Source organism: Pogoniulus pusillus, chromosome 33 (assembly GCF_015220805.1).
Source record: "Pogoniulus pusillus isolate bPogPus1 chromosome 33, bPogPus1.pri, whole genome shotgun sequence".
NCBI classification, from domain to species: domain Eukaryota; kingdom Metazoa; phylum Chordata; class Aves; order Piciformes; family Lybiidae; genus Pogoniulus; species Pogoniulus pusillus.
Window position 1 is genome coordinate 14,478,903 of NC_087296.1, and position 18,177 is coordinate 14,497,079.

At 55.4% G+C, this 18,177-nt stretch overlaps 2 long non-coding RNA genes across 5 annotated transcripts; one reads left to right on the forward strand and one right to left on the reverse strand.

Moving 5' to 3' along the window:
* Positions 1–880: 880 nt before the first annotated feature.
* On the reverse strand, positions 881–7,904 carry LOC135189739 (uncharacterized). Its single transcript, XR_010308256.1, has 2 exons — positions 7,850–7,904; positions 881–1,672 (listed from the first exon to the last, which is right to left on the reverse strand). It is a non-coding gene; the product is annotated as an uncharacterized LOC135189739 (long non-coding RNA).
* LOC135189737 (uncharacterized) lies at positions 5,481–9,120 on the forward strand. Of its 4 annotated transcripts, none has more exons than XR_010308250.1 (7): positions 5,481–5,601; positions 5,710–5,809; positions 6,435–6,486; positions 6,588–6,682; positions 7,225–7,322; positions 8,101–8,267; positions 8,884–9,120. It is a non-coding gene; the product is annotated as an uncharacterized LOC135189737 (long non-coding RNA). The 4 variants fall into 4 exon arrangements; XR_010308251.1 differs by having other exon boundaries at positions 7,243–7,322; XR_010308248.1 differs by lacking the exons at positions 6,588–6,682; positions 7,225–7,322.
* The last annotated feature ends 9,057 nt before the right edge of the window (positions 9,121–18,177 follow it).

The following is an 18,177-nucleotide window of genomic DNA, read 5'->3' on the forward strand; positions in this document are numbered from 1 at the left end:
GGGCTGAAGAGCAGGGCCCTGTGGCACCAGGTCTGAGTGTGAGGCCAGCGCCTGCTGGTGTCCTGAGACCCAGCCTGAGCCTCCCCTGCCACAACCTGAGGCTGCCTCCTCTTGTGCTGTCACTTGCAGCCTGTTGCAGTGTTGGAGCTTGGCGCACAGGCTCTGTGCAGGAGGTGATGTGGCTAAAGGACAGGGGGAAGGGAAGGCTCCACATGGGAACCTCTCAAAGCCTTTCTGCCACACTGGCACCAGGTCAGAGTGAAAGGGGAATGAACTGAGGCTGAACGAGTTGGGGCTGTTCAGCCTGGAGAAGAGAAGGCTCCAGGGAGATCCTAGAGCTGCCTTCCAGTACCTGAAGGGGACCTATAGGCAGGCTCAGGAGGGACTGTTCAGAAGGGCCTGTGGGGATAGGACAAGGGCCTCAAGGCCTCAGGAGCTGGCAGTGGCAGCAGAGCCCCGCGGCAGGGCTACCAACTGCACAGCTGCTTCGTGCCCTTCCGGGGCTGAACCTCGGCGGGAGGGCAGCGTGGGGGTGGGTTGGGGATGGAGGCAGGTTGGACCCTGGATAGTGGCAGGTGATAAGGGAGGAGGAGAAGAGCAGGAATAACAGAAGTGAAGAGTGCAGGGAAAAGAGCCATTAAAAATCAGTGTGGAACCTCAGTGTGTCCCTGACAGGCTGTTTGCTTCTCTGCAGCTGGCAGCCCAAGCTCAGCTGAAGAGCAGGGCCTTGGGGGTGCTGCTCAGTGGCACCAGTGCCTGCTGGTGTCCCTCAGGGCTCAGTGCTGGGTCATAGAATCACAGAAGTGTCAGGATCATGCAGTTCCAGCCCCCTGCCATGGACAAGGTGATGGACAGAAAATGAGCCCTCACAACAGGCAGATTGTTATCAGGAATGTTTAATCAGCAGTGGGTGCCAAGGGCAGGTCATCCTCCCAAGCCCTTGCACACCCTCACCTTGTTCAGGTGAAACGTTTATACTGCAAACTCATACATACTCAGTGCAGGGGTAGGGCCAGTACAGTTACTTCTGGAGATAGGTGGAGTTACTACAGTCAGTTCCTGGAACCCACTTCCATAATGTCCACCTCACTGAAATGAGCTGTGACACACTCCCAGGCCCAGGTGTCTGTGCAAACTCTGCAGCCATGTCCAAGCAGGAGCCAGGTGCTTTTTGAACTGTGAGGTACAGCTTGGCTCATGGAACGTGGCACCAGGGCACTGGAGGCAGGGAGAAGTAGGGATCATACCAACCAAGAAACCTGCTGGCCACACGGGCAAGAACTGTGAGGCAGACCCAAGAAGGAAGAAATAACTGCAGTAATCCTTCATGAAATCCTGAGGTCTTTGAAGCATTCCTCAAGCCTGAGGACAGAGGAAACCCAGCTGGAAGAGTGTAACTTCAGAGGAGATTTCATCGTGTACCCTTCAAAGGCTCTCAGTGAATATCATCTGAGGGGATAAGCAGGAAGGTCCCAGCATGGATAACCATTTGAGACAGCAAAGGAGGCCAGACAGAAGTACAGGGATTCAGGTGGAAAAGATTATTAATGCTGAGTTTATCCATCTCAGTTGCACTGCAAAGGCTGTGGAAGGAGGAGCATGGCTGGCTGGGCAGATCTGCTGATGCTACTGAAGGCACTTGAAGACATAGACTGAAGAGCGGCAGAAGGACCTGAGTGACAGGGAAAAAACAACCAACAGACCAGCAGATAAAATTCAACAGTGGCAGGTGGAAAATAAGGCAGCAGAAGGAGAAGACTCAGTTCTGACAGCATTCAGTGTGATGGGCTCTGAGCTTGTTAGCACCATGCACAGAATCATGGAATCCTAGAACGGTTTAGATTGGAAGGGACCTCAAAGCTCAGCCAGTTCCAACCCATTGCCACAGGCAGGGACACCTCCCACTAGAACAGGTTGCTCAAGGCCTCATCCAGCCTGGTCCTGAACACCTCCAGGGAGGTTGTGGAGCACAGAAGCACAGAATGGGCTCCACAACCTGCCTGGGCAACCTGTGCCAGTGTCTCACCACCCTCACTGCAAAGAACTTCTTCCTAACACCCAGTTTCCATCTCCCCTCTGCCACTTCAAACCCATTCCTCCTCCTCCTGGCATTCCCAGACCTTGTCAATAGTCCCTCCCCAGCCCTCCTGCAGCCCCCTGCAGGTCCTGCAAGGCCACTCCAAGGTCTCCTCTCTTCTCCAGGCTGCACAGCCCCAACTCTCTCAGCCTGTGCTCAGAGCAGAGCTGCTGCAGCCCTCTCAGCATCTTGGTGGCCTGCTCTGGACTGGCTCCAACACTTCCATGTCCTGCTTGTGCTGGGGGCTCCAGAACTACACACAGGACTCCAGGTGGGGTCTCAAGAAAGCAGAGTAAAGGGGACTACAGAACAGCAGGGGTTGGAAGGGACCTCAGAACATCCTTGAGTTCACCTCCCCTGCCAAGAGAAAGTCACACTTCCAGGCAGGCCTTGAAAGTCTCCAGAGATGGAGACTCCACTACCTCCCCTGGCATCCTGTTGCAGTGCTCTGCACCCTCACAGCAGAGAAGTCTCTTCTCATGTTCAGATGGAACTTGTTATGCTCAAGTTTCTGCTCATTGCACCTTGCCCTCTCGCTGGGTACCACTGAGAAGTCACAAATGGCATTTTTCTATCCTGCCCAAAACCTGTGGCACAGAAAACTGAGTGTGCCAAAAGTGTATGGCAGGTTCAGCACTGCTCAGAGAGAAGCAAAGAGGGGAGGGAGCTCCTCGCTCTGCTGCCTGCGCCGCTGCTGCCCCAGCACCTGCCCCAGCAGCTGAAGGCTCCCTGGGTCCCTTTCTCCAGGCTGCAGGGACATTAGAACACAGGCCAGGAACGTGCCAGGAGTACCTGAAGGCATGGAGCAGCTTTTGTGTGGGGAAGGGTCACACAGCCTGGCACAGGCTCAGCCCAGGGCAGACTGTGGGAGAGCCTCCAGCAGCAAGGAGGTGGTGAATTGGCTCTGCAGCCAGCAGGACACAATTAGAAGGCAGAAGCAGCAGGAGAAAACCAAGCCCAGGCTGCATTTCTCTGAGAGCAGAGAGTTCCTCTGGCAGCTGTAACAGGGGTGGTGGAAGGTTTCATTGTCTGAGAGCTGGAGAAGTGACCAGGAGGGCAGCTGCGCCCTCAGCCTGACTTTCCAGCGCCCTTCTGGGGCAGGCAGAGGCTGTGGGACTGAGCTGCCTGACAGCTGCCCTGGGCGCTACAGAAGGGCGGGCCCCAAGCCGGAGCAGACTGACAGCCCCCAGAACCAATCAGAGGCACAGTGACAGCCGCCACAGCCAATCAGAGGCAGCATCCCCTGAAGAGCTGGGCGGGCACTGCAGCCTGGGCAGAGCGGGGCAGGAGGAGCAGGGCAGGCAGAGGAGGCTGTGGGACTGAGCTGCCTGACAGCCACCTCTGCTCCTGTGCCCTGAGGAGCAGCACAGGAACGGCTGCGGCCAAGCAGCACTGCTGCAGTGCACCCAAGACCAAACTCCTCTGTTCCAAAGAGCACAAACTGAGCCGGCAGAACCTGCCAGCAGCGGTGGGACCTGTCCTGGGGGCACAGCTGAGCCTCTTCTGGGCCCCAGTGGCTGCTGAAATCCAGAGACACAGACCAGAGACACTTTCTGCACTGCCTGCCCTGGCAACCACTCCTGGAACCACAGAGGGTTGGGTTGGAAGGGAGCTTCGAGATCATCCAGCTCCAACCTCCCTGCCACAGAGCTCGGGGGGGAATTGTCTTTGGGTTCTCCCCAGATGCAGCTGAGTGGTTTCCAGGCAGAAGCTGCTGGCACCTCTGCTGCGCTGCAAATGAGGCTGGTGGCTGAGAGGCAAAGGGATGTGGCTGCCACTGCAGGGTGCACAGAGCGGCTGTGCCCGAGGGGCACCGCTTCAAGGGAGGGATGGTCAGACCAGGCTGCCTCTGAGAAGGCCCTGGGCAGTGCTGAGAGCAGGGGAACCAATGCAGCCTGCAGGGGCAGATCTCCAGCTCCTCGCTGTGTCCCACTCGAGTTGACAAGGATCTCAGGGACACAGAGGGCTCACTGCAGGGCTTCTTTCTGGAGCCCTCGGTACAGGAAAGGCATGGACCTGATGGAGGCCATGAAAATGACCAGGGGATGGCAGCATCTCTGCTACGAGGACAGGCTGAGGGAGCTGGGGGTGTTCAGCCTGGAGAAGAGGAGGCTCCAGGGAGACCTGAGAGCAACCTTCCAGTACCTGAAGGGGACCTACAGGAAGGGTGGAGAGAGATTGAGTCCAAAGATCTGCAGTGACAGGACGAGGGCAAGGGCTTCAAACTAGAGCAGAGCAGATTTAGACTGGATGTTGGGAACAAGTTCTGCCCCATGGGGCAGGTGGAACACTGCAGCAGGTTGCCCAGGGAGGTGGCTGAGCCCCTTCCCTGGAGATACTCCTGGTGAGGCTGGACAGGCTCTGGGCAGCCTGACCCAGCTGCGGCTGTCCCTGCTGAGTGCAGGGGCTGGAGTGGGTGAGCTCTGCAGGTGCCTTCCAGCCCAGCCCACTCTGTGCTTTGCACAGCCTCAGCACTGCGCTGCCTTCTCCGCTGCACTTGTGGCCAGCACAGAGACGCCATGGCAGAGCTGTGCACTGCTGCAGGCAACCTGCCTGTGCGTGGCAGGGCAGGGCAGGTGCCATGGCTGGAGCTGCTGCCATGGGTGCGGGTGGCCCTTGTGAGGTCACAAAGGCAGCCCCTGGCTGCATATATAGGTGCGGGCAGGCTGCGGTGGGCTCAGACAGAGCCTCAGGGTCCCACTGCGAGAGCAGCAGAGAGCCTGAGCTCTGGAGGCAGCAGCAATGTCTGCTGGAGACGGGGAGCAGAGCGGCTCTGGTGGCAGCCAGGGCGGCATGGGGCAGGCAGCAGAGCCAGAAGAGCCCCTGTGCGCCATCTGCCTCGGCCCTCTCGGCAACCCAACGGCCTACGTGGATGGCTGCAGGCACTCGTTCTGCTTTGCCTGCATCCGGCGCTGGGCCAACAGGAGGAGCACTGCCTCCTGCCCTGTCTGCAGAGGGCACATGGAGAGGCTGCTGTACTGGGGGGCACAGGACTGTGCCTTCCAGGAGTACCTGTGCGGCCTGAGCGCTCGCCAGCGCAGGCTGCTGGCTATGGAGCAGGCCCGCAGCCGGCCCCAGAGCCACAGCTACAACCTGCGCAGCCGAGCGGCTCGGGAGCCTCAAGGGCAGCAGCCGGCAGGGGCTGGCAGCGGCAGCAGTGCCCCGCGGCAGGGCTACCAACTGCGCAGCCGCTTCGTGCCCTTCGGGGGCTGAGCCCCTGCGGGAGGGCGGGGAGGGGCTGGGGGTGGGGGTGGGAATGGGGTGGGAACGGTGGGGGGTGGGAATGGAGTGGCAACGGTGGGGGGGGGGGGTGGGAGGGTGGGAATGGTGGGGATGAGGTGGGGGTGGGGGTGGGGTGGGAGCGGGGTGGGAATGGTGGGGATGGGGTGGGGATGTAGGAAGGCAGATTGGACCCTGGACCGTGTGAGGAGCTGGAGAGAGGAGGAGAAGAGCAGGAGGAACAGAAGTGAAGACTGCAGGAAGAAGATCAACCACTGGATCAGGTTGAGCAGAGCCGCATCCAGGTAGGAGGCTTCCACCACCCCTCTGGGCCAGCTGTGCCAGTCTCTCGCCACCCTCACAGTTAGGAACTTTTCCCTCCTAATGTCTAATCTCAGTGTCCCCTCCTCTAGCTTGGATCCAATGCCCCCAGGACCTGACAGCCTGAGAAGTCCCTGCTCAGCTTTCCTGAAGCCCCCCTCAGAGACTGGAGTCACCACAGGAGGTGGTCAGGTATTTTCTCTGCAGGGCTTGTTTTATTTCCCTCCCTCTTCCATCAGCGATCCCATTCGGTGCTTCTGTGCTCCACAGCCTCCCTGGAGGTGTTCAAGGCCAGGCTGATGAGTCCTTGAGTGACTTGTGCTAGTGGGAGGTGTCCCTGCCTATGGCAGGGGGTTGGAAGTGGATGAGCTTTGAGGTCCCTTCCATCCCTTCTGTGATTCTAGGAAATCTGTGGCCGTGGCCCCTGGGACATGGTTTAGTGGCCGTGGTGGTGTTGGACTGGTGGTTGGACTGGATGCTCTTAGAGGGCTTTTCCAACCCAAGCAGTTCTGTGTGAACTGTCTGCAAAGAGAAACTCTTCATAACTTGGGAGGAGAGATTCTGGTGCCAAAACCTCCTGATCTTTGATAGGCCTTCAAAGTGCTTCTCCAACCACGTTAACCAAAAAGGACACTAAAAATGAAGCTCTCATGGTGCTGATTGCAAATGATCATTAAAAAGTAGTTGTTTAGGTGACTCAGGAGGGAGTCATAAATGTGTACTTGTTTAAAAGACAGGAAGCTGCTGGAGAATAATGACTTGGTAACCATGCAAACCTCTCTCTGCTCTTCTGCTTGCTTCCTCTGGTCTGCTGCAGATAGATGTGAGACACAGGAAGATCCCAATGGGCTCAAGCTGTCTTCATTTCTGTAAGTCCCTGCTGCTTCTTCCGTCCCTCCCTATGAGCTCATATCCCCCCAGGTGACTAATATTTTAATCCATTGCTTGCCCTGCTTTGCTATTTCTGTAGAAATTAAAGGCTTTTCCCTTAAAACCAGATGACAACAGCCACATTAGGGGGGCCTCATTGCTGCCTACAACTAGCTGAAGGGAGGCTGTAGCCAGGTAAGGTTGGTTTCTTCTCCCAGGCAACCAGGGACAGAACAAGGGGACACAGTCTCAGGCTGTGCCAGGGCAGGTCTAGACTGGATGTTAGGAGGCAGTTCTTGCCTGAGAGAAGGATTGGCATTGGAATGGGCTGCCCAGGGAGGTGGTGGAGTGGCTGTGGCTGGAGGTGTGGAAGCCAAGCCTGGCTGGGGCACTTAGTGCCATGGTCTGGTTGGTTGGCCAGGGCTGGGTGCTAGGTTGGGCTGGATGAGCTTGGAGCTCTCTTCCAACCTGGCTGATTCTATTCTTCCTATTCTATCCTATTCTAACTGGGTGTTTTCTGTGCCTCTGCAATGCTGCTCTCCAATCTCTCTTCCTCAGAGCAAGCCCAGCCAGACCTAAATAGCTTGGCCAATTGATCATCTAACCTACTTTTGGCAGTCATTATTCCTGGAGATTTTATAATTGCACTCAGCACAGTTCAGAGCTTCCTTCTCCAAACTACACCTGAAGTTGTATCATTGTGGCTGTAGTAATTCAGCTCTCCCACTGTGCCACAGCCTAATAATTGATCCCAGGCAGCAGACTCAGCTGGGGAGCTCAGTGCAACGGGACCTGCACCTGGAGAGTTCCTGTAGAGGATTCCTCCTTCACTGAGGTATTTTGCAATAGTCTAAACTAATCCTCATGAAAATGCCAGGTTTTTTTCTTCCCTTAGTCATTACTTCAGGGATCTGAAGTCTCACAGGCTTCATTTCATTGAGTAATTTTGCAGCTTAGGAAATAGAGGAAAGGAAAACTCTGCTGGCATGTAAAGTGCCCACAGAAAGACTTCCACTACAACTGGCAGCTGAGTTTTCTACAAAGCACATAAAACTTGAAGCTAAGCTTTCTGAAACAACAAAAAAAGGGAGAGTTAATGAAAGAGGCAGAGGAAAAGAATTCTATACTGAAAGGAAAGAAAAGAGAGAGGAGATGGAAGGGTGAAAGAATGGGACCCTAAAGAAAGGAAAGAAGGGGGAAACGGAACAGGACCCCAAAGAGGCAGGGAGAAAGCAGTGAAGGGCAGTCAGGGAAGAATGAGCACAGTCTGCACAACGAAGGGGAGAGGCAAGCACCAGAGGAAGCTGACAGGGTCAGGAAACAGATGAGGCTCATTCTTCTGATTGAAAAAGTTTCTCTTACCACTAATGGAATACAAAATCCTTCAGGAAACAGCTTGGGAATCCAGGCTAAAAGCCTGCAAATGCAAAACACAAACCCAGCACCTCCTTCTTTTATACACAAACCTGTTTTCAGTCTTGCTGAAGAGTGCAGTGGAGCTGAGGCAAAGAGCTTTAATGGCTTCTCAGGTGCTGCAGACCCTCTGCACCTTCCCCCTCCCAGCAGCTTGTTCCTTCTAAAAGAGCAGACCTCTGCTCCTGTTCAATCATCAGGCATCTCCCAGGAGCTTCGCCATGAGGTGATCCCAGAAGCAGCACTTGGAAACACAGGACACATCCCATGCACATCAGCTTGGAGGATGAGTTAGGTCCCCAGCATCTGGGCCAGCAGCGGTGTGGGCAGCAGGAGCAGGGACAAGACTGCCATGTGCTTAGCACTGGTGAGTCCACACCTTGAGCACTGGGTTCACTTTTGGGGTCTTCACTCCAAGAAGGACATTGAGGAGCTGGAGCAGGTCTAGAGAAGGGCAACAAAGGTGGGGAAGGGTCTGGAGAACAGGGCTGGGGAGAAGCAGCTGAGGAAGCTGGGGGTGGTTAGACTGGAGAAGAGGAGGCTGAGGGCAGAGCTCATTGCTCTCTACAGCTCCCTGAGAGGAGGCTGCAGTGAGGTGGGGGTTGGGCTCTGCTCCCTATCAGGTGATAGGAGAGGAAATGGCCTGAAATGGTGCCAGGGGAGGGTTAGGTTGGGGATTAGGGAAAATTTGTTTGCTGCAAGAGTGGTCAGGGACAGGCAGAGGCTGCCCAGGGAGGTGGTGGAGTCCCCATCCCTGGAGGGGTTCCAGAAAGGTGTGGCCATGGCACTTGGGGAGATGGTTTGTGGCCATGGTGGGGCTGGGTTGCTGGCTGGGCTGGCTGCTGTTAGTTAGAAGGCTTTGCCAACCTCTGACTCTGGGGGTCCATGAATTGCTACTAAATGAGCCCAGTCCCATTGGCAAAGAGGTATTTTGGTGATCTCTGCAAGCATTACAGGTGTCTTCTGCCTCCTGCTTTTCTCAGGCTGAGTACAGGACCTGCCTGGCAAACACTCAAGAGTCCTCCCATTCCCAGTGGGAGACTGATCTGAGGAGGCAGATCATGGGCACCACACGCTGGGAGAAGCTGCTGGAGGCAAACGTCGGCAGTGTTCTACTCTGAGTGAATCACTTCAAGACATTAAAGAGAGTCCAGGCTGGGGATTACCTTTGGCTTCTGGTGCTTATCTACGATGAAATAAAGGCCAATTTGACAATGAAAGAGGGAGAGAAGCACAGGCAGAGGAAAGGGAGTTCTAGCACCACCCATGTGCAGCTCAGAGGCCAGCATCAGTGCTGTGCAGAGCAGTGTGAAGAGGGAAGGCAGAGAACCATAGAACAGAGTGGTAGGGGTTGGGAGGAACCTCTGGAGATCATTGAGTCCAAGCCCCCTGCCAAAGCAGGGTTGTCTAGGGCAGGTCGCACAGGAATGCATCCAGGTGGGTCTGGAATGTCTCCAGAGGAGGAGGCTCCACAGCCCCTCTGGGCAGTGTGCTCCCAGGCTGGCTGTGGGATGATGATCTTGGAGGTCCCTTCCACCTCCAGCCACTCCAGGATTCTATGGTTTCATATCTTCTCAGTCCTGCACGCCAGGGACTGCTCTGCTGGTTGGTGTTCTGAGCTGATGAGTGCAGAGCTGTGTGCAGGCAAGCACAGCATTTGCACATCTTTGCTTGGGTGGATGTCTCAAATGGCTGCAGTCACAGAGTGCATTGTGTACAGGTCTCCTTGGCCTCAGCCCTACAGGCACAGCTGTGCTTGGCCAGGGGGGCCCTGCTGCAGCACAGCTCCAGAGGCTGCCAGTCCCCATGGAGCACTGTCCCTGTGCATTGCTCCTGCACAGCTTCACCAAGTTTTGACCCAGCTCTGCAGTCTCATCAACTTCTTCATCTAGAAGGACTGGATGAGGAGAAGTATGGTCCAGGTAAGGCTGGAGTAAGAGCATGGAGAACAGCACAGGTAATATTGTCATGGAACCTCAGAGCGGTAGGGGTTGGAAGGGACCTCCAGAGATCATCCGGTCCAAGCCCCTGCCACAGCAGGGTCACCCAGGGCAGGGCACACAGGAACACATCCAGGTGGGTTTCCAAAGCCTCCAGGGGAGACTCCACCATCCCCTTGTTCCAATCCCTGACCACCTTGCAGCAAACATATTTTTCATCTCCACCCTGCCCCTCTGCTGGCACAACCTCAGGCCCTTTCCTCTCCTTCTATCACCTAATGCTAGGGAGCAGAGCCCAAGCCACACCTCACTGCAGCCTCCTCTCGGGAAGTTGTAGAGCACAGTGAGGTCTCCCTTCAGCCTCCTCCAGACTAAACCCCCCCAGCTCCTTCAGCTGCTCCTCATTAGACTTGTTCCTTGCCAACCATTAGTGAGCATGCTCCCAGAGGGGTTAAAAGCAGAAGGCAGTGTGATCAGAGCTCCATGCCTGCTGCATGCTGCCGTTTTGATCTTGCTCTCCAAAAACCTGCAGACAAAAATAACCCCTCACAGGTATCTCATTTGTGCCCTCTCCACTCTGATTTGTTTTAATAGTTGTGCTTTGTTTTGGCATTTGGAATCACCTCCCTGGCATTCAGCAGGTCATCTGATCTGCCTTAACAAGCTGTCACTGGAAATGTGCTGCTCCCTGCACTTAGCATCCCAGGTGACAAGCAACTGAGCTTTTCCCTTAACCCATAAACTTTGACTTCCTGAAAACCTCATTTCTCACCACATCAAGCTCCTGGTGACAGATTTCTGCTGGGAGTGGATGGCAAATCTTTGGAGTTCTCCTATGGCCTATAGTGGTTACATAAAGTGTCAGTCAGAGACAGCTTTTCCTTTCCACTAACTATCCAACATCAGCAGCAGTATGGAGAGTGGAATGGAGGCAGCCTCAGCTGGTCTGTGGATGGCACCAAGCTGTGTGCACCAGTTGGCAATGGAGGGAAGGGATCCATCCAGAGGGACCTGGACAAGCTGCAGAGCTGGGTCCAAGCATGAAGTTCAACAGGGCCGAGTGCAAGGTCCTGCAGCTGGGTCAGGGCAGTCCCAAGCACAAACAGGCTGGAAGGACAATGGCTGAGAGCAACCTTGAGGAGAAGGCCTTGGAGATGTCAGTTGGTGCCAAAGTGCCCAGGAGCCAGCACTGGTCAGTGGCAGCTCAGAGCCAGCTGTGTGCTGGCTGCAGCCAGAGCAGGGAGAGCAGCAGCACAGGGAGGGGATTCTGCCCCTCTGCTCTGCTCAGCACTCACCTGCAGCACTGCCTCCAGCTCTGGGGAACCCAGCACAAAGAGGACCTGTAGCTGCTGGAGAGGGTACAGAGGAGGCCACAAAGATGATCAGAGGGCTGGAGAACCTCCCTGTGGGGACAGGCTGAGAGAGTTGTGGCTGTGCAGCCTGGAGAAGAGAAGGCTCCAGAGAGACCTTAGAGCAGCCTGCCAGGAGCTAAAGGGGCTCCAGGGGAGCTGATTTGCTGAGTCTCACAGCAGCAGCTTTTTGTCAGGATTGGCCTCACTCTGCAGATGAAGTAATCAGCTACTTGTTTGCAAACCACCCTGGGGCTCTGCTGTTCAAAGATGAGCAGCAGCAGAGGCAGGCTGCTGTAATGCTGCTTTCTGTGGGGAGGGGCTGTGATTGGAATTCACATCAAGACTATTAGAAGAAAGAGCACAGCCTCAGAATGGTTTGAGTTGGAAGAGCCCTCTAAGGTCATCCAGTCCAACCATCAACCCCACACCACCACGGCGCCTTAACCATGGCCCAGAGTGCCATCTCCACAGCTTCCTTGAGCACAGGCAGGATACCTTACAGTGGGATTCCCTTTCATGGAGATGCCTCCCCAAAACCGAGCTTTGCCCTGACTTCCCGCGGGGTTTAAGCTGCCAGCAGAGGGGGGCAGCATGGTCTGTCGTGTGCAGTGCAGGCAGGATGGCTGCAGCTGGCCAAGAAGCTGTATGTGCCCGAAGAACTCCAAGGAATGTGTCTGGGCAGTTGGAGCTCAGCAGCTGGCTGCAGCTGGCAGGAGGGAGCTGGAGGGCTGCAGAGAGGACAGTGCAGAGAGGAGTCTCCCTCTCTGGGGATTTTCAACACCTGCCTGGATGTGTTCCTGTGTGACCTGCTCTGGCTGCTGCTGCTCTGGCAGGGGTTGGCCTGGCTGAGCTTTGGAGGTCCCTTCCAGCCCCTGACACTCTGTGACTGTGATTCTTGGTGCCCCTTCTCCCCTCCCCATTCCTGCCGTGAACAGGGCAGCAGCTCCACAGGCTGAGACAGAAGGGCACATTCTGTGGCTGCTCTTGGTGAGGCTTTCTGCCAGAGGGACAATTGCCTGTCCCTAGATCCAGCTGCTGCTGCTGAGCCACAGCTGCGCTACCTGAGGACTTTGTGAGCAGAGTTCTGCAGCCAGGGCAGATTGGTCCTTTCTTGTTAACCCATTTCCCACAGGGTGAGATGAAATCCCAGTGGGACTGCCCGGGGGGGTGGGGGTGGTGCAGCCCCTATCCCTGCAAGTGTTTAAGAGGAGGCTGCATGAGGCACTTAGTGCCAGGGTTAGTTCATTAGAAGGGTTGGGGGATAGGTTGGACTCGATGATCTCAGAGGTCTTTCCCAGCCTGCTTCACTCCGTGCTTGTGTGGTTCTGTGCCTGGGTGGTCGCAGAGCTCTGTCCCACTCTGCTCTCCTACTGCAGACATGAATTCTCACCCTGGCCTTACAAATCCAGCTTGAGGCCTTGCACCCACTAATGCCTCTTCACTCAGCCTTCCCCTTCGTGACAGTTGAACTACAAATCCAAAGGTGTTCAGGACCAGGCTGGACGAAGCCTTGAGTGACCTCTTCTAGTGGGAGGTGTCCCTGCCCATGGCAGGGGTTAGAACTGGCTGAGCTTTGAAGTCCCTTCCAACCTAAACCACCCTGTGATTCTATCTCAGGGGCAAGGGAGAACAGGCAAGGGGGAAAGCCTGAAGTGTGTCCAGGGAAGAGCAAGCAGGCTGCTGCAGGGCCTTGAACACAAGTCTTGTGAGGAGTGGCTGAGGGAGCTGGGGGTGTCCAGCCTTCAGAAGAGGAGGCAGAAGGCAGACCTCACTGCCCGCTACATCTGCCTCAAAGGAGGCTGGAGCCAGGTGGGGTTGGGCTCTTCTCACATGCAACAAGTGACAGCACAAGAGGAAACAGCCTCAGGCTGTGCCAGGGGAGGGTCAGGTTGGGTGTCAGGAACAGTTTCTCCCTAGCAAGGGTTCTCAGGCACTGGCACAGGCTGCCCAGGGAGCTGCTGCAGTCCCCATCCCTGGAGGGGTTTCAGAGCTGCATGGATGTGGTGCTGAGGGAGGTGGTTTGGTGGCAGTGGTTAGCAGCAGTGGTGGAGCTGTGAGCTCTGGGGGAGTGGCTGCACTGGATGGGCTCAGAGGTCTCTTCCAACCTCAGCAGTTGTGTGGTTCTGTGATTCAAGACCAGGTTGTTCTGTGTTCAGGACCAGGCTGGATGAGGCCTTGAGCAACCTGTTCTAGCGGGAGGTGTCCCTGCCTATGGCAGGGGCTTGGAACTGGCTGAGCTTTGAGGTCCCTTCCAACCTAAACCACTCGATGATTCTGTGATTGCTGAGCAGGCTGTGGAGCATGGCACTGCCCTGCAGAGAGAAGTCATGGAACACCAGCAGCCTTCTTGGCCAGACAATGCCATACTTCTGCTCTTTCCTAGGGGATCAGTGTCTCCTTTGTCATCAGGCAACCTCCCAGAGCAGCCAGGCTCCTTGTAAGCTATGCCTACGTGATGTAGACCAGGTGGGTGGCAAAGAAGACCTCAACTGTCACCCAGGCGACAGGTGGAAGTGGGGGTGGCTCCTGTGGCCTTTTAAAATCCAAATGCTCTCAGCTTCCCTCTCCCCCATGTTAGTTGCTTCCACTCGTGGCTCTTGCCTGTCAACCTAAGAAGAGCTGCAAGCAGCATGGGAAACATCTTCCTAAGAAGAGCTGTTTGGAAAACCAGCAAACATAGCTTGGCCTGCCACTTGGCTGAATGCAGTGTAGAGATCACAGTATCCCAGTATCACAGTATCATCAGGGTTGGAAGAGACCTCACAGATCATCCAGTCCAACCCTTTAGCACAGAGCTCAAGGCCAGACCATGGCACCAAGTGCCACGTCCAGTCCTGCCTTGAACAGCTCCAGGGACGGCGACTCCACCACCTCCCCGGGCAGCCCATTCCAGTGTCCAATGACTCTCTCAGGGAAGAACTTTCTCCTCACCTCCAGCCTAAATCTCCCCTGGCACAGCCTGAGGCTGTGTCCTCTCGTTCTGGTGCTGGCCACCTGAGAGAAGAGAGCAACCTCCTCCTGGCCACAACCTCCCCTCAGGTAGTTGTAGACAGCAATAAGGTCTCCCCTGAGCCTCCTCTTCTCCAGGCTAACCAATCCCAGCTCCCTCAGCCTCTCCTCGTAGGGCTGTGCTCAAGGCCTCTCCCCAGCCTCGTTGCCCTTCTCTGGACATGCTCAAGCATCTCAATGTCCCTCCTAAACTGGGGGGCCCAGAACTGAACACAGTACTCAAGGTGTGGTCTGAGCAGTGCAGAGTACAGGGGCAGAATGACCTCCCTGCTCCTGCTGGCCACACCATTCCTGATGCAGGCCAGGATGCCACTGGCTCTCTTGGCCACCTGGGCACACTGCTGGCTCATGTTCAGGCAGGTATCAATCAGCACCCCCAGATCCCTCTCTGTTTGGCTGCTCTCAGCCACTCTGACCCCAGCCTGTATCTCTGCATGGGGTTGCTGTGGCCAAAGTGCAGCACCCTGCACTTGGAGCTATTGAAGCCATCCCCTTGGACTCTGCCCATCTGTCCAGGTGGTCAAGGTCCTGCTGCAGAGCCCTTCTGCCCTCCAACCCAGCCACATCTGCCCCCAGCTTGGTGTCATCTGCACACTTGCTGATGACTGACTCCATGCCCTCATCCAGATCATCTATGAAGATGTTAAAGAGGATGGGGCCCAGCACTGATCCCTGAGGGACACCACTAGTGACAGCTGCCAGCTGGATGTGGCACCATTCACCACCACTCTCTGGGCTCAGCCCTCCAGCCAGTTCCTAACCCAGCACAGAGTGTTGCCATCCAAGCCATGGGCTGACAGCTCAGCTAGCAGTCTGCTGTGGGGGACAGTGTCAAAGGCCTTGCTGAAGTCCAGATAGACACATCCACAGTGTGAGACTCACTGATGCACAGAAAGTGAAGGGGGAAAGAAGAGAGTAATTATGCATGGAAGAGAGGCCCAGAAGATTATCATGGAAATTGAGTTTATTTTAAGAAGAGAATTTTCTTGTGATCTTCTTGAGTTATTATTAGCTCTAGCCACAGACAGAAAATGTGGTTCAGAAGTGGTGTAATGGGGTACCTCTGAGTACTTAGACAGGCAACAGCTGCAAGGTTGCCAGTTCCCTAAGCCACCCAAAGTGATTGCAGTAATTAAGCAGGGCACTGATTTGTGAAAATGGCATCCGAGGAGATTTGGAAGCAGAGGATGTAAATGGGAAGGAACTATCATAAATCTGCAGGGCTAAAGATGCTGAGGGGCTGTGGTTTGGGTGTTCCCCGACCCCCACACTTTAGAAATCACCCAGACTAGTCTCAGGTGGCTCTGGGAATATAAATGAAGCTTTTATTTACAGCAGCACAATATACAGGCAGAGATTTACAGTATATACAGTTATAGACAGAAATAGACAAGGTAAAAGTAATACAGAAATACAACTCCCCTCCCAGAAACCTGAGTCCCCAGGAGGGGCTCTCAACCACCCCTACACCTTCCCCCTGCCCCTCTCAACCTTACCCCAGTCCTAAGGAAGAATGGAGGTTCAGCCAAGAGGTTAAGAAGTGAAGGTGAGTGGAGGGTGAGGTTAGGGAGCTGCAGCTCAGTCAGAAGCTCAAGGCAGAGAGACACAAAATGGCCAGAGTGTTAGCTAATGTTTTCCTTTCCTCTTCAGCAAGACCCTGAGGGAGTAGACATCACTACTGTTTTCCTTTCACAGCCTATGGTCTAGTTTTTATCACCAAAACATTCTACCCTGCTTCAAACTAGCACAGGGGCCTGGAACATCTCTCCTGTGAGGAAAGGCTGAGGGAAGTGGGGCTGCAGAAGAGCAGCCCGGGCAGAGCCCATCAGTGCCGACCAGGACTTAAAGGGTGAGAGGCAGGAGGACAGGCCCAGGCTTTGCTCAGTGGTGCCCAGTAGCAGCACAAGGGGTGAAGGGCACAAACTTCAGCACGTGGAGCTGCATCTAAACGTGAAGAACTTCTTTGATTTCAGGGTGCTGGAGCCCTGGAGCAGGCTGCCCAGATGTGGTGGAGTCTCCATCCCTGCAGATATTCGATACCCACGTGGACACGTTCCTGAGTGACCTGCCCTGGGTCATCCTGACTTGGCAAGAGGGGGGTTGGACTCAATGGTCTCCAAAGGTCCCTCCCAACTCTCACAACCATTCAGTGATTGCAGGCTGATTCACAGCCTGCAGCTGGTTGTAATGCACTTGTTCAGTTTATTTTTCCTGGGTTCCTTGCATCTTATTTTCATTTGTTTTCTTTTATCTGAGACAAGATTCTTGGCCACAACAGCCCCAAGCAGCACTACAGGCTGAGAGCAGCCAGGCAGAGGGGAACCTGGGGGTGCTGGGAGAGAGGAGCTGAAGAGGAGGCAGCAGTGCCCAGGTGGGCAGCAGAGCCAATGGCATCCTGGGCTGGCTCAGGAGCAGTGTGGCCAGCAGGACAAGGGAGGTTCTTCTGCCCCTGTGCTCAGCACTGCTCAGGCCACACCTTGAGTGCTGTGTCCAGCTCTGGACTCCTCCATTCAAGAGAGATGTTGAGGTGCTGGAAGGTGTTTGGAGAAGGGCAGCAAGGCTGGGGAGGTGCTTGGAGCACAGCCCTGTGAGGAGAGGCTGAGTGAGCTGGGGGTGTGCAGCCTGCAGCAGAGGAGGCTCAGGGCAGAGCTCATTGCTGTCTGCAGCTGCCTGCAGGGAGGCTGTAGCCAGGTGGGGTTGGGCTCTGCTGCCAGGCAGCCAGGGACAGAAGAAGGGGACACAGCCTCAAGCTGTGCCAGGGCAGGTCTAGGCTGGATGTTAGGAGGAAGTTGTTGTCAGAGAGAGTGATTGGCACTGGAATGGGCTGCCCAGGGAGGTGGTGGAGTGGCTGTGGCTGGAGGTGTTGAAGCCAAGCCTGGCTGGGGCACTTAGTGCCATGGTCTGGTTGGTTGGGCAGGGCTGGGTGCTAGGTTGGCCTGGCTGAGCTTGGAGCTCTCTTCCAGCCTGGTTGATTCTGTGATTCTGTGAAGCAGCCACAGCCTCCCTGGACAAACTATCCCAGAGTGTTGTGGCTTTTCAAGAGAGCAGACAGAAATGAAGATCTCTCCCTGGAGAAAAAACACAGAATTGTATTTGGAGTGACACAGAAGTTACAGAAGCAGACACAACAGCCATGGCCACCCCCCTTGAGTGCTCCCCCAGCCCAAAACTGAACCTATAATCCGCTGTGCTCCAATCCTCCCCCAGTGCCTCCACCACCCCTAGGCCTAAGCACAAGGCTCTGGAGGCCCCAACCAGGTCTGCTGCCTCCTGCCAGACACAGGGCTGGAGGGGGAGAGTAGCACAAGCTGGCCTTGCCCTGAGTTTATGGAGAGAGAGCAGAATTATGAGCTGAGTAACAATTCTAGACCCCAGAAGATTGCTTTAACCCTACAGTTCTCAACCTGGGACCCAGAGTCTCAGCACCCTGCTACTGAAGAACTTCTTCCTCAGCTCCAGTCTAACCCTGCTCTCCCTCAGCTCCAAACCCTTCCCCCTTGGCCTCTTGCTAGAACCCTTTAAAATTCCCTCTTCGGCCTTTCTGTAGGATCCCTTCAGCTATTGGAAGGTAGCTCTAAGGTCCCCCAGAGTCTTCACTTCTCCATCTTGTACCCATACAGTCAAGAGAGCCACTGGTGGCACGCAGTGGAAGAAACCCCACAGTGTTTTGGACAGCAGCTTGTCAGTCCCATGCAGTCATCTTCTGCTGTTGTGGCTGAATGGTTAGAGAGCAGAATGGCAGCTGTGCAGTGAGGCTCCCTGTGTGCCCATGTCACAGCCAGTGTCACCTCCTGGCAAGATACCTGCCTCCAACAGTGAGATCCAGGGTGGATAGCCCCAGCAAAAGCAGCATGCCAGAGTGAACGTGAGGCAGCGAAGCCTCCCTCCAGCTAGGGGTGCAGAGCCATGTGCTGATCAGCAGGAGCAGATCCCCACTTTCTTTCCTGCTGGTTCCCTCACTCAGAGTTCACAATAA